This window comes from Ursus americanus, chromosome 18, assembly GCF_024610735.1.
Source record: "Ursus americanus isolate L20-20 chromosome 18, mUrsAme1.1.p, whole genome shotgun sequence".
NCBI classification, from domain to species: Eukaryota; Metazoa; Chordata; class Mammalia; order Carnivora; family Ursidae; genus Ursus; species Ursus americanus.
The window spans coordinates 57,210,490-57,238,051 of record NC_142144.1 but is presented as its reverse complement, the minus strand read 5'-3'; the positions used below and the strand labels follow the sequence as shown (position 1 = coordinate 57,238,051).

Below are 27,562 nucleotides of genomic sequence, written 5' to 3'. Positions count from 1 at the left end.
AAAGAAGAAACATAAAAGTTGGGGATTTTTAAAGAAGGTAAAATTTTTTTCAGTGCTGTAATTTAGGAAAAAGAAGTAAGAATCCTCTTAGTTGCCCTAAGGGAGGAAAAAAGTATCCAATCCTGGAAAGATGAAATAACACATGCAAAATTTTAACTCAATTATTACAATGACAGAAAATAAATTTATCAGTGTTAATGCAGGATGATTTCCCAACTGTTTGCTACATATTGTTCTTTCTCTTTCACAATGGAATGTCTAATTTTCATACAATGCATTCCCCACCTCCAAATTATTTTAAGCTGAGTGCTCTCATGTGTTTACCACATTACTGTCTCAATTACTGCCATCCTTAGGAATAGGCTATTCCATATAGAAAAACCATTTTCAATAAACCATACATATTTGAATACTTTATTTTAAGCTAATTAATAATTTTCTTCCTAAATATATTAATGCCTTTCTGCCTCTTGGAAAAGGATAAAGTATGGTCAAAACATTTACAGATAGGGTTTATTTACACCCTGTTTTATTTTATTTTATTTTTTAAAGATTTTATTTATTTATTTGACAGAGAGAAAGCACAGCAGGGGGAACTGCAGGCAGATGGAGAGGGAGAAGCAGGCTCCCCACTGAGCAAGGAGCCCAACGCAGGGCTCCAGCAATCCCAGAACGCTGGGATCATGACCTGAGCCAAAGGCAGACACTTAACCGACTGAGCCACCCAGGAGCCCCTATGCCCTGTTTTAGTAAATTCATTCATTTGGCTTTAAATCTGATGAAAGGTCCTGGAAGCCACAATTGGGGGAAGGAGGGAGATATGAGTTCTCTCCCTTATTTTGCCTAGTTTTAGTTCATTCTACTACCTTTCATAGTTTTTGTTCTTATCTACTAAGCTTTAATTTCCCTATTAGTCACTTTCTCTCCCCCCCCCCCCCGCCCGCGATTAGTCAATGGATCAGGGGTTTGTCTGAGTTTCTATAGGACAGCATGTTTGCCAGATAAACAAGCATTTTAAATTTGCTTGTAAACGGACACATGGTTTAGTGTCTGCCTTTGGGCAGGTCAGGATCTCATAGTCCCGGGATCCAGCCTACTTCTCCCTCTCCCTCTGCCTCCCTCCTCTGCCCCCCTGACTTGTGCTCGCTCTCTTGCTCTGTCTCAAATAAATAAAAATCTTAAAAAAAAAAAAAAAGTAAAAAAAAAAAAAGAAAAAGAAAATAAATAAAAGTGTGGATAAGGTCAAAGAAAATAGGCTCTAAGTAAATCTTACAGACCTTTACTTTGAATAAAGTACTATACCTATTTGTTGTACCATATCCTCTGGCTTTTCAGAGGTCTTTGGCTACTTCTTATGTCTCAGTTGGTCAACCTAGTTACAGTTCAGCAGTTCATTAAATAAACATTTACTGATTACCTACTACATTGGATGAGTGCAATATTTGCCCATTATAGACAGTAGGCCATAAGAAAAAACACACAGTATCTCTGTCTTCAGGAAGTTTCAGTTTGGGATGGACAAACAGACAGATGATAAATAAATAGAAGGAAAAATAAATATGAACAGTTGGAAGGTTCATTATAGAAATCTATACATATAAGGCATGTAAGAGATTCTCCCTCAGTCTTTAAGGGAAGGCATAATGAGAACAGAAATTTAGTTCAGCCTAAAAGCAAGAGGGAGAAGGACATTTCAGGAAGATTCTGCAGCACTGAATCAACCCAATTGATTAGAGAACTTTTTAATATTTATAAGTATAATTTCCAATTACTTAGAGAACCTTAAGGATTCAGCATAATTGGAATGACAGCACCAGAGGGTTTCTTCAGACAAAATGCAGGAGAGATGGTCAGAGACCAGACTATGAAGAAATATTTGGGGGCATATACCAAAATCTATTTAGATCTCCTCCCCAGACCAAATATGCAGGATGGTGATATACGAACTGTTCTGTGAGCAGATCAGCTGAAAAGGGAAGAAGAATGATAAAGTATAGGGGGCCTGGAGACCTAAAGGTTTCTTTTTTGTTACATGAGTACTTATGATACTACATCAAAAAGATCGTGCTTTGAGTTGTGTGAACTGAGGGGGAATGGTACGCGCACTTCCAGATTCAGGACTCTCTGCACTGTACAATGAATGCACCTCACTATTTCATTTCCGCCACTCCCAGGCTCCCTAAAGTGTCCCCTGTGGTAACAATTCCAGACATTTGTCAGCCCCCTCAAAAGCATCTGAGAGCATTTTTCCTCCAAATACCTATGCATTTGGTTTCTGGAACAACCCTCCCAGATTTTCCTCTTACTCTACAGTTTTCTTTCTCTTTCCCTTCCAACTTCTCCTCCTATACTCATTTTCTATAAATAGGGGGTTCCCAAAAGATTGGCTCCTGAACCTTCAGTCTTTATTCTCTCCTTAAATGATTTTGTCTTTCCCCATGGTTCTTTTACCCTTCATACACAAGTGACTCCCAAGAAATTATCGTTAGCCCACAGCTCTCTTCTCATCGCTGCATCCACATATCCGGTTGTTCATTTAACATTTCCAGTACATTATTTATCAGGCAGGTCAATCCAGTATGTCCCACACCAAGCTCATGATTCTCCATTCAACCCAAACAACTCTACCCTCCCCCCAGGGTTTCCTATCTCAATAACTAAAATAATCACCCACATAGGTGCTCATAACAGAAATCAGAGAGTCTTCCTTGACATTTCTCTCTTGCCCTCTACATCTGATGAAATAATTTACTTACTCTTGTTTATTTCACCCTTCTGAATATTTTTGGAAGCCACCCACTTCTCTCCAGCTACCACCCCAGTAAAAGCCATCATCCTCTTTCACCCTGATCAAAGGCACTTCCCTCAATAAATAGTTCACAGAGCAGCCGAAGCCAACCAGGCTCTTGCAGGGTTGGCTGCCCTCCTCCTTCCTGTCCCAGGCAGTTGTCCCTACACATGAGGAAGGAATATGGTAATCTCATAGTAAAATAAAAAGAAAATCTGCTTTGGGATTGAAAAAAAAAAAAGCTCATAATGGGCTCTAAAATGGGCATAATATTTCCCTCTCAGGGGACATATTAAAGGCTAAGCAAGGCAATGTGTGTGAACGGCCTCTGTACACTGTAAAGCATAATACAAATAGAATATGGAAGTTGAGGACATATAAAATACCACAGGACCCTCTCATATATATAATGCAATTTAAATAATGAAACTAAACATGTGTTAACGGCTCTCAGTCTTTCTTCTTCCCCCTCTCTCTCTACTGTTCTCGAGTCAGAACAATACAAAACTCGTAATCAGAAGGAGGAATGAAACATGAGAGACTATGGACTATGAGAAACAAACTGAGGGCTTCAGAGGGGAAGGGGCGGGGGAATGGGATAGACCGGTGATGGGTAGTAAGGAGGACACGTATTGCATGGTGCACTGGGTGTTATACGCAACTAATGAATCATCGAGCCTTACATCGGAAACCAGGGATGTACTGTATGGTGACTAACATAATATAATAAAAAATCATTTAAAAAAAAAGAACAATACAAAACTCATCATAATCATGTAAAATAGGCTACAACATACTCCTATCAGTGCATCTTATTACATGTTTCAGTTTTCGATGATAAGTTTAAAAAGGTTTTTGCCTCTGACCTCTCCCTCATCCCAAGATTGTCAAATTTGTGTCCTTCCTGCAAGTAAAAAATGTATTAATTCTAATAGGTATAGTCTCTCTCCTAAAAATTATTTTTAAAACAAATGTGCTTTTTAAATCTTAACAGATATAAACAGATATACAGAAGAATACCTATAAGAAACAAATTCCCAGAGGTTAACATATCAACTAATAATAGTTTTAAGTTTTAAATTATTTACAATTACTTAGGGAATATCGTTTTCCATTTCTGAAACACCATTTCCTTGTCTTTTTATTACAAAAAATAAGAAACAACAGCAGAGAGGGCTATACAAGATATATCTGCCTCCTAGGCTAGAAAGCAATGAAGCACATATTAAACCAACAATACAGAATCATAATTTATCACATTCATGTAAAATAGTTTTAAAGGAATAATATGTATTTCTAGAAAGAAAATATCTTCATAATTATATAACCCATGTTTACTGTTTACTGGATAAAATTGCAGCCATAATAAACTACTGATCATACAGTAACCACAATTCTTCTCTACAAATCTGTTTCAGTAATAGCACCTAGGATTTATATTTGTTTGCTCTATTTTTCCATGAGCAGAGTTGTCTGAAAGCTACGTCAATAACAATAAAAAATGACCAACTCTGATTAGGAGTATTCACGCAGCCTTATACCCGTATGGGTAAATTCCATGCCAGGCATTCATTTCAACCTACTTTTGCTGCCTTACTAACTCTATCGTATCAACCAGGGAAGCACAGAACTCGAATTCTTCCAAGGAACTGCCAGACTCAGTCCAAGCAAAGAAAAGAAGCCAATTATGAATTTCATTACTTCCACCATTCTCCTCAAGAGGAACATAATAGGAAAGAACATCGAATTAGAAAAAGGGAACTTCACAGTATTCAAGGGATCTTGATAAAACCAAGCTTACCATAGACGTTCTTCTGAAATTAGATAGGATAGGACTGACAGGGATGTTTGAAATGTACTCCAAGGTAAAAGAACGTCTTACTGCCTTACCTCTCCCTTTGTTTAGTCTGATTCTAGTGTTATTGTAATTATTGGATTAGTGATTCATTTTAAAAGCCAACTTTTCAAACTTGAAATAGGTTTGTGAAAACATCTCATATTTCAGCACCTGAAGACAAGGGTTCATGGTTTTGTCAATTCACTACACGCTCGCTAAAGAGACATCTTTCCTCCCTCTCCCTCTCCCCCTGAGGAGGCTTTGAAGTTTCAAAAGAACTTCACATATTTAGGAAACACAGTGATTATCCCAAGGCTCTGAACTTGAGTAAGAAGAAAAAGTGTTCACCTCAGGAACATTATTGCAAAAGACTAAAGACGTGTGGGCATATGCCAGGCAGGAATGGGTGTCAGAACCCTTTGATGGAAATCCACAGTTTCAGAAAGATAACCAAGCAAAACACAACAAACAGTGAAAGTTAATTGCCAGAGGCAGGATTGTCTTCATAATGGATTGCTTCTGCACGATTTACCATCCAGCATTAATTAACCACGGCCAGGTTGGGACTGCTTCCTGATTTCACTGAGTGCATCTCACCAAGCAGCAACTATGTCCACAGGTGAGCGCTATCCTCCCGTGACACTATCCCCACTGGAAGATCAGAGTAAAGCCCATGCCTCTCCACAGCACAAAATGCCATAAAGAAAGAGGTGCGTGAAGAACTGAAATGACAGTTCTTATGGGATCAAGTAGAAAGCCCTGAGTTTTACTGTTTGTTAGCAAGGGATCCGCCTCAATCAATTAATGATTTAATTACCTAGACTAATTAAGATAATGAACAACAGCAAGCCTACAATCAATTAGCTTTATCCAAATTTTCTATTTTGTGGATGGGCCCTTAAGGACAACACCCTTTTCCTTAATTGCTGCAGTAAAATGCGTGGGTATATTACTGAACATATTAAGGGGATACAATCCTACACTACTTTAAGCGAAAATACAAGGTCACTTGAACGATTCTTTGGCAACGGAAGTTTGTGAAAAAGTGTTACCTAGATAGTTAACATTCCATCAGAATTGCAGATTTTAAATGGGATTATGTCTCTCTGAGGCAAGCAATCAACCAAAGGCAGGAATGTGTGTCCCTTTGGTCACCCTGCTTCTCTTATTTGAGTCACGTCAAAGTAAGCATTAGGAATATAAACCCTGAAGTAGCAGTGTTCCTTGATTACATTGTTCTTGGACCAAAGTGTTCCTTAAATTACTTAATATAGCCTAAACTATTCATAGGCTTCCTAAGCATTAGAACAGACAAGAAGCAAGCAGTAAGGGGGAGAGGGAACAGCACTAAAGGGTAGTCAAAGTTCTAGACATTCTTCTTCCCCACCTTCTGATTCCATCTTGGAATTTAAGGCTTTATGGTCTGATTCCTTAATTAAATTGGGTATTCCTCAGAGAGAAAGGGCCTCATACTACCATGTTTAATCATGATCCCCACTATAGCATGATCAATTATTATTATCTAGAATGAATCATTTTAAATAACTTTTTCCCTGAGCAAAAAATTAAATCAACAAAAAGTAAACAAAAAATTAAAAAGTACGCAATGCAAACCATAGAGTTTAATCTGTCCCATCCACCACATTCCTCATTTACCTACATTGGCTGTGTGTTTTCTCTCAGAACAAAATTGAGTCTTAGTGTGGGTTTCCTTGTACGGTGCCAGCATTAATGCTTTATGCTTACAGAGGAAGTTCAAACTTACCCATGGATGAAAGGTGCTTAGATTTTATACCTTACAGGCTAAGATCTGTACCAAACAAGAGAACTGTTTCCGTTTCCAAAGCTTTCCTGGGCACCTCTGAAATGAAGAGAGGATCTCAACCCAACATAATGGATGCCCTATAATAAGAAATTCACGTCTGTGATTTAACCAGCCAAGCAGTCACGGAGAGCCTACCAAATGTCAGGCAATATGCAAATACACCCAGAACACAGAAGAAAACTTCTAGACACTAATGGGAAGGTATGTCTATATAAGCAAATACTGGAATCAAAAAGAAAAAAAAAATGTGACTAAAGTTATAAGTAAAAATGTGCTAAGGAAACACAAGATAGGGTTCCTTTAAATTCAGTAAAGACAGAGGCAAATGATGCTAATAGATTGTGGCACAGGGATTAATATGCAGTCTCTGAGGTCAACCTACCTAGTCATGAATCATGGCTTCACCACTTAATATGCACACCAACTAAGGACAAGTTACTTAACCTCTCTAAGCTACATTGTACCCTATTTTACAGGCAGGATAATAAGGGTTTCTAAAGCACAGAAGTGCTGTAGTGATTAAATGAGATAATCCTCACGCAGCCCAGTGCGTGCACATTCAGAGTACCCAATACCTGTTTGCTCTTCCTATTACTAATACTAGAGTTTTCTTTGTAATAGTGGAAAATATGTGCCCCTGGTAATGAGTTTCCTTTCAGCCCTTTGCAGGAAAGCAAATCTTTGAAAGTCTTGGCTCCCTCCAATGTTTTGAAGCAAATATATAAAAAGCTCATGTTCATTTGCAATTTAAAATATAAGAGCTAAATCATAAATGTGTTATTAAATCAGAAAAAACAATTATTCATGTAAATACAGTCTACTAAAAATATGGAGAAGCCTTTTATTAAAAAGACTTTATTTCTTGGAACTTTATTTGTGAAGGGCCTCCTAGCACCTGGTGATCACAGAATTGTTTCAGGATCTCCATCACTAAATAAAACCAGGCTTAGGGTCAAGACAAAAATAAAAATTCGTCTCAGTAATCATTTTCATCATCAAAGCACATAGCTTTCAAATAACATCTCTAGTTGGTTCAGGGAAATTTTTAAAATCCTATGTGTTCTTATGTAATTTATGCATAATGTGAAAATCTTTATTTTAATGTAAAATAACTAAATTGCCTAATTCATAATGACATTAACGTTTCACTCTTTAACGCAACATAATTGATTAACAGTTGTTAAATACCATTACAAAACATTGTTAAGAACTCACTACCAATATATATAAGATAATAATATATTTCACCAGCAATATAAAATAATTGTCATGGTAATTAAGGAAGCTCATTTAGTTCTAGTGCTAGTTTATTCAAACATATAATTACACTGTATAACTAACAAGTACTCCCTTTAATCAAATATATAATTATTAAAATATTCCTGAGGGATATAATTGGCATATTATAAATATATTTCTATCATGACTACTTAAACCTTTAAAAATGGCCTTGGTTTAATTAGCATACAGTAACTCTCGTCTTGAAATGAAATTAAATCCTTAAGAGAAACAACTAATTTGAAGCATAATCTTATATTACCTAAATATAATTACCAAACCTCGCCAAGTAAAAATAATAAAGAAAACCCTAGAGAGCTGATTTACCAAAAATACAATGATCACATGTCTCTAAGCATTAATTCTCAACCCCAATTTCACAAGAGGACCACCTGGGGAGCTTTTATAAAAACCATTAGCCCAGGCCCCATCCACAGAGATTCTGTTTCAACTGGTTGGGAGTGGGGCCCAGACATCTGTGTTTTTTGTTATTTTTGAAAGTCCCCAGAACCACTGCACCAGAGACTGATTAAAATTTATTTTTTCCCAGTCCGTAAATGTTTATAGCAGCTTTATTCATAATCACTAAATATTTGAAACAAGCCAGATGTCCTTCAACCGGTAAATGGGTAGACAAACTGTGTATATATACAGTGCAATGTTACTCAAGCAACAATCTATTGATTCATGCAACAACATGGATGAATCCTCAATGCATTTTGCTAAATAAAAAAAGCTGGAATAAAAAAAAAAGTAAAAGGCTACACGCTGGGGCAGTGGGAGGGAATTCCTAGGATGTGGGAACTGCCACGTAATTGTAGTGGAGGACATATAACTCCGTGCATCTGTCAAAAGCCATACAACTGTACACCACAAATAATGGATTTTACTGTATATAAATTTCTAAAAATCAATCAGGAAGTGGGGGGTGGAAAGCAAGGGAATGCAGACTGTGACAAATCCATCCAACTGCCTTTCAAGTGTCTCATGTAACTAGACAGAAGGAGAGGGGGAAAGAACTATCCTAAGTAATTTTGGAAAACAGTGTTTTGACTGGATACTGTAAGGCTAAACATAGCCCGTGGGAACAGCATTTCCTTGAAAAACAAGGCATTACCCCCCAAAAAGGTTGATACTTTTGTAATTTCTGTAATACTTTGATTTCTTCTTTATCAACTGTGTGATTGTATTTAATAATAAAGAACATAGGGTATACTTAAAATATGAAAGATGTTATACATGAAGGGCCCCCTGAAAGTGTGGAAGGGGGCAGAGATTGCCCCTGGGAACAGAACACAGACATTAACAAAGCTAAGGGCAGAGTGAGCTGAAAATGCACCCCTGCCCCAGGTTGTTGCTGCAGCAGGGAACCGTCAACTTATCAGAGGTTTGATCTATGACTTTATTCTCCTGTTTCAGGTCTTTTCATGTTAATAAAATTTGACTATGCAAAATCAATACTGATTCTTTAGAAACCTACATGTAGCGTGCTTTTTATTTCTAAAACAGGATTTGAGAGGATTAAAGACTTACTAGAAATCCTCACAACTCCTCCTATATGACTAGTGGTCCAACACCAGAATTCCAGGATCACACAAATACTCGATTGCAAGACTGGTATCTGTTTTGTTCCTGACCTGAGTCCCCATCCTATCCACCTGAAATCTTTATGCACTGTCATGTGACCTGGGGGGCTGTGGTGAGAATTACTGAGGCCTGACCTGTGAGAGCCACAGTGACCCAGGTGCACACTTTGCATCAATCTGTCAGAATGCTGCAGGCCAGAGCATCCTGGGAAATGTACTATTGGTCCTGATAAGGAACGCTTGGCCCTAAGTTTGTAGCCTAAGGAAATAGGAGCAAAACAGATAAGAAGTGGGCCACAAACCTAAAAAAAGACGTTCTACATGAGCAGTTTGTTTTCTTTTTTTTCTTTCTCATTTGTTTTGCTATGTATACATAGAAATTTAGGAGAGGAATTTTGTACCTGAATTATCACTGCCATCAAGAGCAATGATAGAGGGGCACCTGGGTGGCTCAGGTGGTTAAGCATCTGCCTTCAGCTCAGGTCATGATCCCGAGGTTCTGGGAGTGAGCCTTGAATTGGGCTTTCTCCCTCTTCCTCTGCCCCCTGCCCCCCAACTCGTGCTCTTTCTCTCTCACGCTCTCTTTCTCAAATAAAAATAAAATCTTTTTAAAAAATTTTTTAAAAAGAGCAATAATAGATTTTCCATATTGTAATCAGAGTAACCCTGAAAAAACCCAAATATATTCATCTTCACCTTCTTCCTCTAATAGCTTACATTTGTTGTTGTTACAGTCCCCTTTATTCTGCCCTCTTCAGACCCAAGTCATGCTTCCCTGGCCTCAGGACCTTGGTACAAGCTGGGTTTTGTTTGTTTGGGGTTTTTTCTGTGTGTAAGCTCTAACACCCCAGAATCATTAGTAAACTCCTAAATATTCCTTAAGATCTCAACTCACTATTGCTTCCAGGGAACCTGACCTCCTAAGTAGGTCGATTCTCCTCACATTAGAGGTGCTCTGTACCAGCTTCCTCTCCTAACCCCTTGTTCCATTTATCCCCTTGTTATTCCTAGAACACGCCGGCAAGCTCCTATACCAGGGTCTTTACACTGGCTATCCTCTCTGCCTGGAATACTCCCACCCCCCACACACCCCCACAACCCCCCTCCCCCCTCCGTGATTAACTTCTCCACCTCTTTCAAATCTGCTTAAATGTCACCTCTTCAATGAGGCCTACCATGAAGTGACCACTCAAATTGAAATTGCATGGGATTCCCTCCTCCTCACTCCTGATTCTCCTACTCTGGTCTTTCACCCCAAAACACTTATTACCTCTGAGCACATAATATGCATTATTCTTTATCATTTGTATTATTTACTGTATTGTATTTATTATTCTATTTCATAATTGTGAGCCCCCTAGAATGGGATCTTTATGGTGCAATATTTCATTGTTGTTGCTCTGTTTGGTTGCCGATATATCTCAAAGCCTAGAATGATGAGAATAATCTCTGGAATGAATTGCTTAAGGACCATGTGTGCAAAACATTTAGAAAGGAGAAAGGGAGGATACTTAGATGTCCAGGACCTGAACACTATCTGTGAATTAGAATGTGTGTGCAAACATATCTCTTGAAGAAAATAGTTTTGTGTAAATTTAAGGTAACAAATTGGAAAGCATTGGCAATTAAGCACAGGGGAAGAAATAAATCCTACCGCTACGTCTACAGTTAGGAGCCCATAATCATGGCTAGGCACCTCATACACATTAATTATCACAATTAATCCTTGGCAAACAACTGCAGGACGAGGTTCTTATTCCCATTTTACAGAGGAGAAATCCAAGTTCAGACTGGCAGCTACAGCAGGGCATTGGCCCTGCCTGTGTCCATCAGTTTCACTATCATACTCCCAGCAACCATCAATATGCTGACAGGGAGCAGGGACAGAAAATATACTTACTGAATAAAAAAAATATATTCTTAGAGGGGTTAATAAACTCACCCAAGTCCACCCACCTAATAACTAGCAAAAGACAGAATTTGAACCCAGATCTTTTTACGTGAAAGCCAAAGTTCTTTCCAACATAGCATATTCCTTCTGACTAAAATGATAAAACATACATGACCCACAAAAATGCAGCAGTCCCACCAACTATATACCACAGCAATTCTTCAGTACAACGGAGGGAAATATAAAAGTCGATATTCTGATTAGTATTACCCAAATGATCAAGCACGAATCATGCTTCATTTGATCTGTTTACTACTGAAAAGTGCAAGATACATTCCGGAGAGAATGCCATCAAAAACGATAAAGCAAACAGTTTTAGCACCAAGTCTTTAGTCTTCATGCAATTAGAAAGTCATTTTCACAGAAATATCTTATTACTCAGACCTGACTCTATGTTTCTACCCAGCTGCTCACTTGGGCAGGGCCCTGTGCGCACTGGCCTTTGAAATGCTAATACACTGGCTGAACAACTGTTCAACTGCTCTTTAGCCTTAAACATTCTGAGGCTTCACATTGGGTAGCCAGAGCAGCCCCTCGGAGAAAAAGGAGCCCCAGCATCCAAGCTGCCATGACTCCAGGGGATGGACTAAACCAGGGGGCAGGAGACAGAGCCTCTCCCTAGCCTGAGGCTATGAGGGGCCACCTGAGGTTCTTAAACCTGGCATTGTTAGAACCTACAAAACTGGGAAGGAAAGGAGTTAAATGAATAATTCATCATCCTGAATTCACATTCACCAGAAGTATCTATATAATGGCAGTTAAAGGACTTTAAATGTGTCCTTCTGCTTTATATTTTAGAGAGAGATACCAGGTAATGGAATCCATTCTCTAAATTCACTTTCCACAAACAGAATCAGCCCAAATGTTTGCTGCTGCTGCTTTGTTAAAGTCTCTGCTATTGTTAAACCACAGAAAGGGCTGGAAACTGCTGGGATTGGGAAATTTTATTCATTTCAATTCTATAAATTTCTACTGAGACCCTACACAGACAGTGAAAACTTGTGGTCCCAGACCAGATCCATCCCGAACATGTTTTTCTTTGGCCTCAGTATTATTGTTGCTTAACGATTTTTAATTCAAGACAATATGCAAAAATTAGGGATGTTTCACATATCAAATCTGGATTTCAAGCTTGTCTAGGAAAATCAGAAGATCCTGGGCATGCTTCTCAAATGGCAAGAATAGGCTGGGTGCTTGCTTCCCTCATAAGATCCGGCACAAACTTTCCCAAGAGTTGAACTGGCCAGCTTCAATAATGAATTTTATTTGACCAGTCACCACGCATTGAATTGGCTGCCCCTAGCTATATGCAAGGCCCAGGACTGGGGCAGGGGCAAGGAGGCAGTATCTAAAATGAGTAAATACACTCACCCTACACATGGGGAACGAGGATTTTAGACAACTACTAAAAGTAATATATGGCAACTGTGATAACTGTCAGGAAAGACACAAAAGCCATAATAAAGTACATTAGGTATATTGGCAGAGGAGGGAGGAAGAGTTACATGAAGAAATGTGCATGACTCCGGCCACTTCTCCTCTCCTGCTGTTCCCTCTGCGACTTACCCAGTATTTTCCAAGTTCAGTCCATCACAAAATCCTGCAAGTTTTTAACCCTCTTGAATAAATTTTGTATTTGGCACCTCCTTATCCTATAACTGCAACCACAGTTCAGATCAGATACTCATGATGACCCTGGTTGTGTTTGATTTTACAGCAATCTCTTAACTGGTCTCTCACCCTCAAATCCATCCCCAACACAACAGTCACTGATCTAATAAAAATGCGAGTTGGTCCACATCAACGTCCCAGTTTAAATTTCACTGGCTTCCCTTATTAGTTGGTAATGCTGGGCTTTGCTTGAGAATGAATTGAGGGACATTTAAACAATTTCCTACCCTTGGTCCTTACCTTCATATATTTTGGTTTCACCCATCAGTGTGTGGCCTACACAGCTGTAGTTTCAGCCCCAAGTGATTGCCAAGTATCATCAGGTTGCGAATCACTGATCTACCAGGCAAGCTCCAAGCTCCCAAGCCCCGCTTTCATGCTTCCCAGCATGATTTCTGTCTCCACCACACCTGTTAATATTGCCCTCAAATTCCAGCAACAACCTGCTGCTGGTGGCAACAGCCTGTGCATCTGTCCACTACTGCACGCACTGCCCCTCTTTGTGGTCATCTCTGGATTACCTGCCCTGCGATTCTGAGATCACCGACCTAGCTCTGTCCTCTTGCTTTCTCCAGGTGCTTGGGACACAGTGGGTATTAAATAAGAGTGGAAGAAGGGGCATCTGGGTGTCTCAGCTGGTTAAGCATCTGCCTTCCGCTCAGGCCATGATCTTGGGGTTCTGGGACCAAGTCCCGCATGGGGCTCCCTGCTTGGCGGGAGACTGCTTCTCCCTCTCCCTCTGCCCTTCTTCCCCTCCCCCCAGCTCCTGCTTATGCACTGTCTCTCTCTCTCAAATAAATAAATAAAATCCTTTAAAAAAAAAAAGTGGAAGAAGACAGCAGCAACGATGGCACTGGAAGAGTAGGTAAGATCTGGAATGACTAGATGTGCAGTCAGAAGGGGAGGAGGGGAGAATACTGGTGAAACTGGACAAACAAAAAGCACTTCGTGAGCTAAACAGAATGCTGGGAATCCCAAGCAATTGTAAAAGCTTCTAGATCCCAGAATACAAGCAATTGTTTTATTATAATTATCATAATACCCTTCCCGTTTCCATCTCTCACTCCAAATCAGAACAATTAAAATGCAAAAAGAATTATGTGTTTTGCAATTGCTAAATGATCTTTTTATATCCCTTTGCTGATGTAGTTCTGATTATTTCAGAAACAGTAGTTCTCCACAGTGGTTTCTGCCGCTTACTTCAAATGATTCACGCAGTGGGGCTCTCATTCTTTCCCGTGAGATTTTACTCCATAGTCGAATAGACTTAATCATTAGTCAGCTTCCTTCATATTCAGCCAAGATTTCTGTTTAATATAATTAGTCCTACTTCTGCATACAACTCTATACAGCCTCTGTCCTTACAAGGATGGAGTTATCCTTTCATACATTTTCAGAAACTTGTGCTTTCTACTAGTTGCCAGGACAAACTGGCAACAGTTGGTTCTTTATATTTTCCCATGTGAGTCAGGAATTCCAATTGCAATCAATTGCAAACTGCCCCCTCACCACACCCCATAAAGGCTTTTCAATTTGCTGACATACTGGATCATAAGTGTTATTTCTGAACATTGCTGCTGGATCAATGGTGCTTTCTTGTTAGTTTTATTTTGCTTTTGATTTATAAGCACTGAGTTGGTACAGAGTACATCTATACCAGAAAGACCTACGATGTGACCAAATTCACCATGACGCTTCTGCTTCTGCTTGCCTCTATGAAACCAATATCAGGCTTCAATACCCATGATTATAAACCTGTTTCTTTATAGACCACGATACAACATTCCCATCAAATGTAACACTTCCCAGCACTTTTTTCTCTATATTTAAGGTGTTCATAGCTCCAAATGTCAGGCTCACAGCACAATGAAAACATCCCACAGCTGATAAATTATTCATTTTTCAGGAGTTTGCAGTTTGAAGTGGCACGAAGAGCCGAATACCTGAAGCACCCCCAAAAGACATAAAGTGCAGTAACATGCAAAGCTTTTGCTGCATAAATTCTAAAGGTTAAGCACTATTAAACATCTCTGTTTATCAAGAGATGTGCTCCTTGAACTTTTTTATTCTAATTAATCTGTTCCCAAAAAACATTACTAAGAAAGCAAAGTGCTAAAAGAGGCGAATGAAACGCATCTCCTTTCCTTGCTTAATCTCACCAGGTTAAAACAAGGTCCTGTGCTGATAAGTATTCTCCATTTCCCACTGCCTGGTGAGAACTTGTCAACGAGTAAGGTCAATAGCAGGGTTGTCAAGCCATGAACTCAGAGCAAGTCTGGCTCACTGCACGTGTCGTTAAGTAAAGTTTCATTGGAGCTCACCATTCCCATTTATTTATTCATTGTCTGTGGCTGTTTTCTTCCCGTAATGGCAGAGTTGACTATTGTAACAGACTCTATGGCCCACAAAGAAACAGAAAACATTTGCCAACCGCTGGTCAAAAAGCATGCAAAATGTGTTGGGGCACCCGCGTGGCTCAGTCGGCTGAGCGTCCAACTCTTGATTGTGGCTCAGGTCATGATCTCATGGTCTTGGGACCCAGCCCCGTGCTGGCTCCCCACTCAGTGGGGAGTCTCCTTGAGTTTCTCTCTCTCTCTCCTCTCCCTCCCCCTCTGCCCCTCCTCCACTCACTTGTGTTCTCTGTCTCTTGAAAATAAATAAATAAATCTTAAAAAAAAAAAAAAAGAATGCAAAATGTGTAAAGGTTTCAGAATTGTAGCATTAGGTAGGGTTTTACTGGTGTGTACCAATGTGTTCATCTACCCAGAAAAGGGCCCCTTTAAGTGCTTGTTACCTAGACCATCGTCTGAAGAATAAAGCAACCACAGGGCCAAGGTGCTCCTCAAGCCGGTAGGAGCTTCATTTTGATAACAATAATCACCATGTGTTTCAGTTATTTATTGGGGTGTTTTAAACCACCTCAAAACTTGCTTTAATGCAAAGATTTAATGCAAAGGCACTGGATTCTGCCCTACAGGCTTCAGCCAGGTGGTCCTTCTCTTCCTCTCACCTGACCTCATTCATGTGGCTTGCAGTCCCAAGGAGGAGGCTGGACTCTAGCTGGGAAGCAAAGATGGCTTTGCTTATACAGCTCGCTCTTCACCTGGGATGGCTCCAATTGCACAGGCATTTCTTTCTCTCCATCAGGTCCCGGCTACAGGGTAACTGGGTATCTTTCTATGATGACTCATGCCACAGAGCGGAAGTGGAAGTGCCCAGACTTCTAAGGGTTAGGCCCAGCACTGGAGTAGCACCACTTTTGCAACGTTCTATTGGTTAAAGCACATCAAAATATCAATTCACATTCAAGGGGAAGATAATCTGACGACACCTTGAAAGGAGCTGTAAAATACCTTGGCCCTGATTTCCAATCTATCACATTCTAGGAAGATGATGACATCATGATTACAGTGATAAAATCTTGAAGGCAGACCTTACCACTGACAATTTAGAATCAAATGGACAGATAAGAGCAACAAGGAAGCCTAATGAAAACTAAAAATCATTTTATAATAAAACACTGGCTGCACAGAATGCAACATTTTCCAAACTGATAGTATTTTCTTCTTTTTAAAATTAAAATGGGACAGGAGCTTTTCTAAAAGCCATTTGATGCTTCTCTAATTTTTATATAGTGCATAAACAGTGGATATGATCTAATTTTTCCTCCATGACTCTGAATCCTCACTCTGACTACCAGTGAGGTTCCCGAACAACTACAGCAGGGCTGGGCCTCCCAAGCCTGCTGCACTGGTGGCATCACGTGGGCCCTCTGCATGTGGTTCTGACCCCTGTGCCTTTTTGAGTTCTTGTACCTGCCCCTTTTAAATGACCTGCCTCCTGCCAGGGCAAGGAGTCAAGAGAGCTGAGTTCTAGGCCATTTGCCGTCACCTCCTCACCTTTTTTGCTCCAGGCAGGTCATCTGTTCTGACCCTTGGTTTCTTTTATCTGAGAAGTGGTGATAATAAAAGGTATACTGGGCCACCTGGGTGGCTCAGTCGGTTAAGCGTCTGCCTTCGGCTCAGGTCATAATTCCAGAGTTCTGAGATCAAGGCCCATGTTCAGGCTCCCTGCTCAGCGGGGAATCTGCTTCTCCCTTTCCCTCTGCCCCTCTCCTCGGCTTGTGCACACATGCATGGTCTCTCTCTCTTTCTCTCTCTGTCTCAAATAAATAAACAAAATCTGTAAAATAAAATAAAATAAAATAAAATAAAATAAAATAAAATAAAATACATACCAACTACTCCTAGAATTTATTTATTTATAGGAACAATTATTTTTTTCCTATTATTTATAAGAACAAATTAGACTAAAAATAAAAAATGCTTAAATAATTGTACAAGGGAAAGTTACCATCACAATAATTGCTAGGAGAAAAAATTGCATTTTATTGCTAAAATAAAATAAATAAATAAATAAATAAATAAAATAACAAAATAAAATAATATAAAATAAAAATAAAATAAAATAAAAATAATATAGTAACAATCAAATTCATATAGTATAAAACACATAATATAATAACACTGACTAACATTTATTGAGTGCTTACTGTGTTTGAGGTATAGTTCTTACATTTCTCAGTATTTACTCCTCACAGCAACCCTCCATTACCATCTGATATTCTAGACCCCAAAACTGAGATGTGAAGAGACCAGACAATCTGTCTTTGGTTATTAACAGATACTAAACAGAACTATGACTAATCTTTCCCAGTTGGCATAGCTGATTTCAAGAACTTGTGAAAGGTCTATCGTACGTCTGACAAAATTTCCTCCTTTCCAAACCCTACAGAAGTTAGAAGGGCGAGTGTTTACCTCTCCCATCCTCTGCCCCACATTCTGTTCCAAAGCTTACGCACTATTAGTGGTTCTAAACCAGAGGTGCTTTTGCCTCCCAGGGCACATTTAGAAACGTCGGAAGACATTCTGATTGTCACAACTGAAGGCCAGGGTGCTAATGGTAGAAGCCAGAGATGTTGCTACACATCGTACAATAACAGGGCAGTCTGCAACCGCAAAGAGTTATTTAGCCCAAAATTGCAATAGTGCCAAGCTTGGGCTGGACTGATGGCAGAAACACAGCATGAGGAGACTTCGCTTAGAGTTCAGCACATAGGTAACATACAAATCTATGATGTGGATGCTTCTGTTTATTGCTTTGTTTTGTTTGTTGCTGCTCTAAGGTATATGCTGCTTAATTCCTTGATATGAAAATCACTGCAGTAGATGAAAATGCTAGATAGCTGATTTCTGCATAGTCAGGCATTACAGTACCTTGACGGGGTGAACACAAGCCTTTACTGAATACCTGCTGTGCAACACGTAATGCACGCCAGCATTCCCACAGGGTCAGGAGAGCTTAGAAAATCGCTCCGGGTAAGCAGAAAGGCTAGAATTTAAGACAAATCTGGTTGTTTACAACATGTACTATTTTGGTGTAAATACACTGAAGTTATGGTTTAATAATCCTCATTTTATTTGTTACCTTATATCCCCTTTGGACTTAAAACTAAGTCCAAATATGTTAAATCACGTAAGCCATAAAGATTTTTTTTTCCCAAATGGAAGAGGTTAACCAAGAAAACTTTTATTTAAATGCTTTCATCTGTATAGGAAATACAAGCTAAGAATCACTTAGGAGTTGATTGCTATCACCCTGACTAAATGGAAGCATGCAGAGAAAAGACCTATTAAAGTTCCCTTCTTCCCTGCAAGTCAATGTTGACGATCACCCTGCAATTACAGATCTGCTTTTCATACGTGCCCTCCTTAGTCCTCTCCAGCTATGGATATTGATGAAGGGACATGCAGACTTAATCACATGTTTCCAATGTAAAACTATCATCTGCTTTAAAAGAAAAGCAAAACTGGCCGGAGATAAAGAGCAAAAAGCAGACATTTGTGCTTTTGTTAACCAAAGGCTTTAGTGTTCAAAATCTATACTTACTGGCTGGTACAAAGGAAATTTCAGTTAAACCATTTAGACAATGATTTATCACTTGATCAAGAAATTGTACCAACCCTGCAATGCCTTATTTGGAGAAAATATATTCATTTTATTCTGGTAAGGGATCATAGTACGGAACTCAGCTTTCACAGATAGATATCCCAAGAATATATTTGTTTCCCTGCATCTCAGCCTAGCAATCCAAACTTCTTACAAGGCCTACAGGGCCACAGAATCGAGCCCCTTCTGCCTCTCCTACCGATCTCTTCCCGCTGACTGTGCTTCAGTCTGCTGGGCCTTATTTTGTCCTCGAACACACTGGGCTCCCTCTTTGCAAATCATTGCTCTTTTTGTCTGAATGCCACTTTTTCATGGCTGATCCCTCCCCATCACTCAGCTCAGCAACACCTTTCCTGATATAAAATGGAGTGCTCTGCCCCCTCTGTTACCCCCCCCCCCATTGTCATACACATCACCTTGCTTTATTATCCCTTGAAGCACATATCACCATCCAAAGTCATACTGTTTATTTATTTTTTATCCATAACATTGTCTTGCTGCCCCTCTCCTCTGCACATCATGGGCATTTACTCAATGAAATATTATTATTTTTAAATTAACTGTTGTGATTTAAATGTACTTTTAAAGGAAAATATAGATATTAGAGGTGTTTCCTTTGTAGCAACCTGAAGTCACTATAGCATAAAGCTGTAAATGACCTTTTTAGTGATAATCAACAAACCCTTTATGAGGGGTGAGGGGAAAATAAATAAGATTAGTAATAAACAATTAAGAAAGAAAAGAAAAACTGCTGGAATGTATTTAGCTTAATAGGTTTGCTATACATACTGTGTTTTTAGCTTAGAAGTGAAGTCTTGCATATTTTTTAAAATGAAGATATAAGTACATAGTATATTTTAATGTCACATTTAATAACTGTACTATAAAATGACTGTCATAACACTACGATGTGATTTTGCAAAACCCATCAAAAACAGTAGATGGAATTTAAAACTTTTGTCAGAAAACAAAACTAACTTGAAATTTTTTTGTAGGAAGTTACTGAACCTCATTCACAATTTTAAACTGAGTCTGATTCCACGTTTCTTCACAGATATTAACATAAAAATAAGCTTAAATAAAATTACCTGAAATAGACAACCAAAAAGGGAAATTATAAAATGAGCAGTGATGTATTTTTGGGAAAAAATATATAATGCCATGTTAAAAATAAAGGATTATTTATCCTTTACTAGCCTGGTCTTCTCTTTCACTCCAAATTACAATAATCTGTTCATGGTTCAAGGTCCCGGAGAGTGTCACTTCACAACAGTTCACTAAAATTCTTTTTCAGTATCAAGGCTGTCCTGCCTCCCTAACCTCCACCACTCTGGCCCCCTCCCATCATTTCCATGGCTTCCAAACAGCCTCCCAACAGATCTCAAGGCCACTCTGGCTGGCCTGGCTCCAAAGCATCTCTCTACCCAGCAGCCACAAGGATGTTTTTTAAATGCAAATCTCTTCTCATCACTCCCCCAGCTGTCCTTAGAATAAAAACCAAGATCTTGAACAAGTTCTATGAGGCCTTGCATTAGACAGTGTCTGCCTATTGTCCAGCCTTATTTGAATTCTCTGTCCTCACTGTCTGGGATCCAGCCACGTCCATCCTTTCAGTCCCCAGAATACACCAGGTTATCCTTGTCTCAGCGCTCAGGAGCACGTCTTTTCTTGGGCCATAACAGCTCATTCAGATAGTTTACTTAGCTTCTATTCACCCATCAGATACCAGCTCAAAAGTCATTTCCTCGGAGCTATGCATGTGATCAAATTTAACAGAACTATACATCTTTAAAAAATAAGTCGATATAAAACAAGTAAGCTCTGTAGTTTGTGCCAATGCTGATTTCCTGATTTTGATAAAGTACTGTCATTATATAACATATTACTTTGGGGAAAATTGGATGAAGGGTACATAGGAAATTCTTGTACAGTTTATCAACTTCTTTTAAGTCTAAAATTATTTCAAAATTTCAGAAAAAGTTACTCCTTCAGGAAAGCTTTCTATTACTCTTCCAAACAGATAAGGCACTAAGCTCCCTATTTTCTTCCCTCATAACATTTAACACATTCAGAAAGTGTAAACTTTTGAGATTAATGTTAAATATTTGTCTGTCCCTCTAGAGTGTAAGCCCTTTGGGGCAGGGATCGTATCTCTTGATCTCACTATTGTATCTCCAGTGGTTAAGTCAGTGCTTGGCACAGGAAATGTGTCCAATAAACATTTATTAAAGAGACTATTAAATACATGAATGAGCCAATGAGTCAAGGTCCTTTGGAAGCATAAATATATATAAAGATACATATTTACATATTTAAAAGATATTACTCAAATTATGAAGTTAATGGGATAATAAATGTCAACAGAGATCTAAACACTGATGCTTCTAACTTGGAAATGATGCAAGCTAATGAGAGAAAAGTATAATAGCAACTAACATTTAGTGAACATTTAATCCTATTATTCAAGATGCTTTGCAAGCAGTTCTTAATCTTTATGATAAGTGTGCTATTTTCAATCTTCATTTTACAGATGAGAGGCACATAGATATTTGTAACCTGCCCATGCTCAGAACAATTATATAGCAGAGGTAGGATTTGAACATGTACTTCAGCTTCTGAGTCCACAGCCTTAAGTACTCCTTCTCCCCTGGAGATAAATTCTGAAAATATTGCTTGAGAAAGTTGTAAAAAGTGAGGTATGAATTCTGAAGGTCAGTTACAAACTGATATGAAACCACATTCTTTGCATTTTATATCTCCACCATTTTGTACAAACCTTCCATGGAAGTTTTTGCGCCCATCCACACAGGACTTGGTGAGTAAATAAAGGAAGTTAAAGCAAACTGAGGAACAGAGAAAAGACAGAACTATAGGTAAGAGAATTGGTTTCCATCCAATCACCAGTACTTTTGTCTTTGGTTCTTATTTTCAAATTCGACGCTGGTTGGGAGTTTTCCTTCTTTCTTTTTTTTTTGGGGGGGGGGGTTGTTTCTAAAATTAAGTGAAGCAGAGCAAAATGGGCAGCAGAGTGAGTGGGGCCTCCCAAACAAATCAAGGTTATTTGAAATACTAGCTGAGGGAGGAATTAAAGAAGTTAAGAATGTAAGAGGAAAGAAATAAGGAAATCACAGAACAGATTAATCAACTCCCGCCAGGCTAGTAGCGATAACAAGAAGTAGTTCACCAATATTTCAGATATTTTTCCATCTTTTGAGCAAAGGGAGAAATCAGAGAGCATCCCCAAACAGAGATCAGAGACAAGAAACATGTCATACTTAGGACTTTTTTTTTTTTTAATCCTATCCCTCTATAATCAAGAAAATGCTGTTAAGTGTACACATGGGTTGATTTCGTGACATATTCTTAACCTTACTAGGTAGGTACAGCTCTACTGAGAGCAATTAATTCAGAAAGCCACAAATACTCTGCAATGGGGCTTAAGGATCAGTAAAATAGCTGCGATATTTTCCTTGCTGCAGACAGCTGGATGTTGCTAATTTAGCTACTTTAAATTGAGGGGGGAAGGAGGAGGGAAAGGCAAGGTTTTTATTTTGCCACACATCTGTAAATTCAGAGAAAGGGAAAACAAGGAAGACATTGATAAGCTTGGTAAATGAACTGGATTTCTCCCTGCTCTCCTCAGTCAGCAGGTCTATCATAACTGGCCTGAAGAAATCAGCACACCTTCCTTTCAGGTTACATACACCAAAGGGAATCTGACCAAATTGCTAGGTTACGCAGCAGTTTCCCTTCTCTGTTTTCAATAGTTTCACTGAAATATAATCTACACAACATACAGATCACCTACTTAAAGTATACCATTCAATGGCATTTAGTATGTTTTTACTCAATTAGTACCATCACTCCAATCTAACTTTAGAACATTTTCATCACCCAAGCAATTTACCTTTTAAGGATGGTTTAAATGGTTTGTGATACACATACACACATACCCAAATAGTCACGATGTAAAGTAAAAACAAAAACAGTGTTTTTTAATGAATATTAATGTTCTCAGTGTGAAATGGCCTGTCTGCTAAGAGGTATGCATTTTGATAACATAAGAAAGACAGCCTCTTCATTTCTAACCTCACCTTGGTCCAACTACATGACTTAGGCTACTTCTCAGAAGTGATTCTGCAAAATGCAAAAGGAATAATTTGCCCTGCCCTTTAATCTAATTATTTTCTTTATTTTTTTCTTGTAGAATAATTTATGACCATATCAAAAGCCATTTACTCTCTTCTGTACCAAGCTCACCTCCACCTGCAGCTTTCTGGTCCAATGGACTGTATATTAGAGTATTTGCCTATAGGAAATATCTACAGTTCCTCTTTGAGCAGCTCAAAACAAAACAAAACAAAACAAAAATGCATTACAAGAAGCAACAGAACAGAAGGATGGAACACTTTCCATTAATTAGACCCCAGCCAAATTAACTTTAAATCGGTAATTGTGAGAGAGGAGCTTTTCTTTTTTTCTTTAAGCTTCACTAGCTTGACTAAATATGCTTCATAATTTTTTCTCTTGATCTTCAGTTTAATTCACAGGACAAGAGTTTCAAGAATCTCTTATGCATAGGACTTTATAGAGAAGCAAGTTAGGTCATTAACATGGTGTGAGAAAACCTGGTTTATGAGCCACCAAAATTTTGATAATCTGTAGGTCAAATAAAGGAACATTTTAGCACACTGCCTCATAGAACTGCTCAATAACAATGTTAGCTATGTTTTTGAAATAATGATGTAATAACAGCTAACATTTATTAAAAACCTATCACGTGTCATCTGCTGATTTGTGTTTTATATTAACTCATTCAATGCTCACAAAACCCAAGAGTAGGCCCTCTGCTATATAATCATCATCGGGGTTATCATCATCACCATCACTCAAATTTTAAAGATAGAGAAACTGAGGCAAAGAGCATGGTGTATCATGCTCCAGATTACAGACGACAGCCAGACTCTCATTTTAGAGCTCACTTTCTTAACCATTACCCCACACTGCCTATCAGGAAATACATAAGGTAAGAATTGTTACCCCACTGCCTAGCTGCAAGCCTATTCTTTAATGCCAACAGATATAGTGATGTAATACCAAAGGTGGGGGGGGGGAACTAACTGCTTTCCTATAGGACAGGAATACAGTGAGTAGACAGGGACTAAGGAAGGTTCCTTACAATAAGGGAGGAAAATGAGGGAGAGTTCACCATCTGAGGTGGAAAACTGCAAAAAGCAACAGAAAATGGATGAGCTAAGCCATTTCAGGAATTAAACTATCAAAAGTTATGTTTCTAATGAAGATCCAATAAGCATTCAGGTCAAATTACAGTTGTCAAAGTGTAAACTCAAGTCTAGAACGCAACAGTGATTTCATTAGAGTGAAACCAGTTTGATGAAAGAAGGTGCTAACAGCAGATTTGTACCCCACACCTAGGTAAGAAAGAAAAAATGACAAGTAAATAGAAAACTAAAGCTACATGTGAAATAAAACTACCAAAACTGTCATGAAAACTCAGCCAAAAGAAAATTACACCAGGAAAACACTAATATAAATTTACTTATAATTTGCATGCATGTTATCACAGAAGTCACCTCAATCAGATCACTGCCTAAGCCAAAATTTGATCTCAATCAGACTACCACTTAAACCAGAATGAACCTCAATTGGACCACCTCCTAGGCCAGAAAACTGGTTAGCTTGACAGGAGGAAGAACTACTGTTTGTGCTCAAACAGAAGTCACACTGGGACCACAGATCTGCCATGTGTACACACATTCAAGAAACAATAAGCAAAATCATCTCAAGCACTCAAGACACGGGGATGGAAAGAAGTAAGATCCATGCATATATCTAGCCTTTTAAGATAATAGTGGGGGTCTGTGGGGCATTTTAAATTGGCAATGGCAAAGACTATAATTTTCTGCTAAAGGGATATTATCACAGTTTTTCAACCTGGGTTTGAACCAACTCATAAGAGCTCTCCTACTTAATGCAACATCACACCTAGCACTTGACTATGACTTCCACACAGCAAATGGTAATCCTGACTCCTTGGCTCTTTGGAGTTAATCATTTCAAAAGGCGTGAGCAGAACACATTAAATTAGCGTGGTAAACTAGAGTGGCTTCTTTCCGTTCCCTACCCCCACACAATCCTCTTTCTCAAACAGGCAAACAAATTTTTAAAAATTATTTCATAGTTCTCAAATGGCTCTGACAAGCTACTATTAAATTTTGAGATAGAACTCTTGATTCCTTCTAAAAATGCAAAACGGAGTTAGGTAAAAATGGCCACATCTGCTAATCAAAGCATAGAGTAACAAACCAGTGACCCAGGTAGTGGAAGCTTCAGAAATACTATATTTATATGATGATGAAAAAATCTAATTCTTCTTCAGTGCTACTTAGGATGTCTGGGTTTTTTTTCAGTGTTTTATGAGAAGGTAGTGGCACAATTTAATAGGTTATAATCTAGATCCTAATTTCCCAATTGTTCTTTACATCCTTAAGTGACTAAACTCCTATCTCCAACTCTACCACGTGTTTTCACGTACCACCAATGTCCTCCAATAGATTGATAAGAGATGTTTTTTCTTCTTTCAAAATGTACCTTAAAAAATACGGCCAATTTTTCCTCTCACCAGAAACTCTCAGGTTACACATCCTATTCAACAATGCCAAATGTGTCTGCCGAAGGGAAAACATACTAAAGCAAGGCTGAGTAGACCCGGGCAAAACTAAACAAATTAATCTGGCAAAGTCTGTCCCCTTTCTTTAGTTGCAATGGGAAGAGTGAGAAAGAATGGATCCTTTTTCAGCTTACATCTTGAGGTTGAAAGCTGATATCATGTAAATATATAACCTGGTAAACATCTTAACTAAAAGTTGCTAATGTGGCCTCTGTTTTCCCTTTTGTAAGACTGCTATAGAGGAAGTGTGGTGAAGGTGGTAGGTAGAGGGAGAAGGGAAGGAGCGGGAGGGAAAGGAGTAGGCGATGATTATCTGTAGTGTAGACTGTTTTTTAAAACAATTTTAAGAGTACTTGACATCTGTCTGCCACATTCCACCAGAGATTTAAACAAAAGTAAAGCTGCTCAGTAGAAGAACATTTCTACTTATCTGGAAGGATAACTTCATGGACATATGACAATTATATCTAGCAACTTCAAGGAAATCTCTAACTGCGATCTGAAATTAAAGTGGATTCCCAGGGTGCTGATAGGCTTTTGCCAAAAACTAACAATTGTGAAACAACATACTTTTTCATTCTAGCCAAAACAGAAAAATAAAGCCATATGCCTGATTTCTTTAATAAACTAAATTTAGATTACAACTTTAAAATAGATTTTGACATAAATGGCTTTAAAATAACAAGAGCATCTTTCATTTGGGTCTTTTCCCAGTTAATTATTTGCTGGCGTTGGCCTAGACATTCCTTGGCGTCACCTTAAACCAACACTCTCAAGTGCTAATTAGGAGACTATATACATTATTAACCAGAGAATGTGCTTAAAACATGCGTGTTCCATATGTATCTTGTTATTAACATGATTCCTTTCACTCCTGGAAAGCTCTCTTTAGAAAATAGAGCCTCTATTTAAACAAAGAATTGGCTCCTCTTGAAGAAATTTTTCTCAGAATTCAATTAATAGGTAGGGGCCACCATGACACAGGATCCTTGTCTTTGAAACATCCTTAGCATGAATCAAATTCAATCTCACTGAAATAGTTAGCAGAGGAAAAAGTCAATGCCTGCAGATGTTACACATTTTCGTAGTACCAGGGGACTCCCAAAGAGAATGGCCAACTCGCTCATGAGCTACACCGCTACAGAGACGGAGAAACCAGACATGTCAGTGAGCCCATGCCAGAGACATGCCTTTCTCCAGTACTATCTCTTCCAAAAGACCACGGGCCAGATGGGAAAAGAAACATATGTAAACAAGATAGACCTAATGATTTCCTAATTACGAAGGAGATATGATCTTTTCATTAATTGGCAAGCTAATTGACCACAATCTCAGTTTCATAAATTGAGTCCAACCAACCAAACTTTGGTGTCTGTACCCCACAGAATTCTCCTCACACTTCCACACCCTTCACCCAGCCACAGAGTTGTCAGTTCTGCTTGATTTGTTTGAATACTGTACCCGACGACAGCTGTCGGAAACAGTACATTAGAACAGCTGCTATGACAGCTACCAGGGGCTTGGAAGTTTAATTGGGCTCAATGTGACATTGTGCATTTTTCTAAACATAGACATATCCACAAAACGAAAGAAATTTCTAATGGGTCTGAACGGTGTTTACTTATTGGCCCCACCAACTGGTTAACCCCAGTTTGAGTTATATCATCGGTCTCATTGTATCTTTGCCACCGGACTGGTGAGACTATAAAAAAAACCCAAAAAACAAAACAAAACAAAACAAAACAAAACGAAAAAAACAGCCAAACAGTAGGAGCAGTTAGATGCACAAGAAAAGGGGCATTAAGAGAGAGAGGAAATGGCAAGGAAGTCACGTCAATAATCTCTTTCTAAGGCTGGCTGGTAGCCAAGGAGGATCCCACAGTGTCTCAGGATTTACTTCCAAAGGAAACGCATTCAGAGGGATGC

At 38.7% G+C, this 27,562-nt stretch overlaps 1 protein-coding gene across 15 annotated transcripts in view; it reads right to left on the bottom strand.

Annotated features, from left to right (window-relative positions):
- The window catches only part of PTPRD (protein tyrosine phosphatase receptor type D), a 2,182,843-nt gene that overhangs the window by 366,245 nt on the left and 1,789,036 nt on the right, over positions 1 to 27,562 (bottom strand). The gene's annotated exons all lie outside the window — the stretch shown is intronic.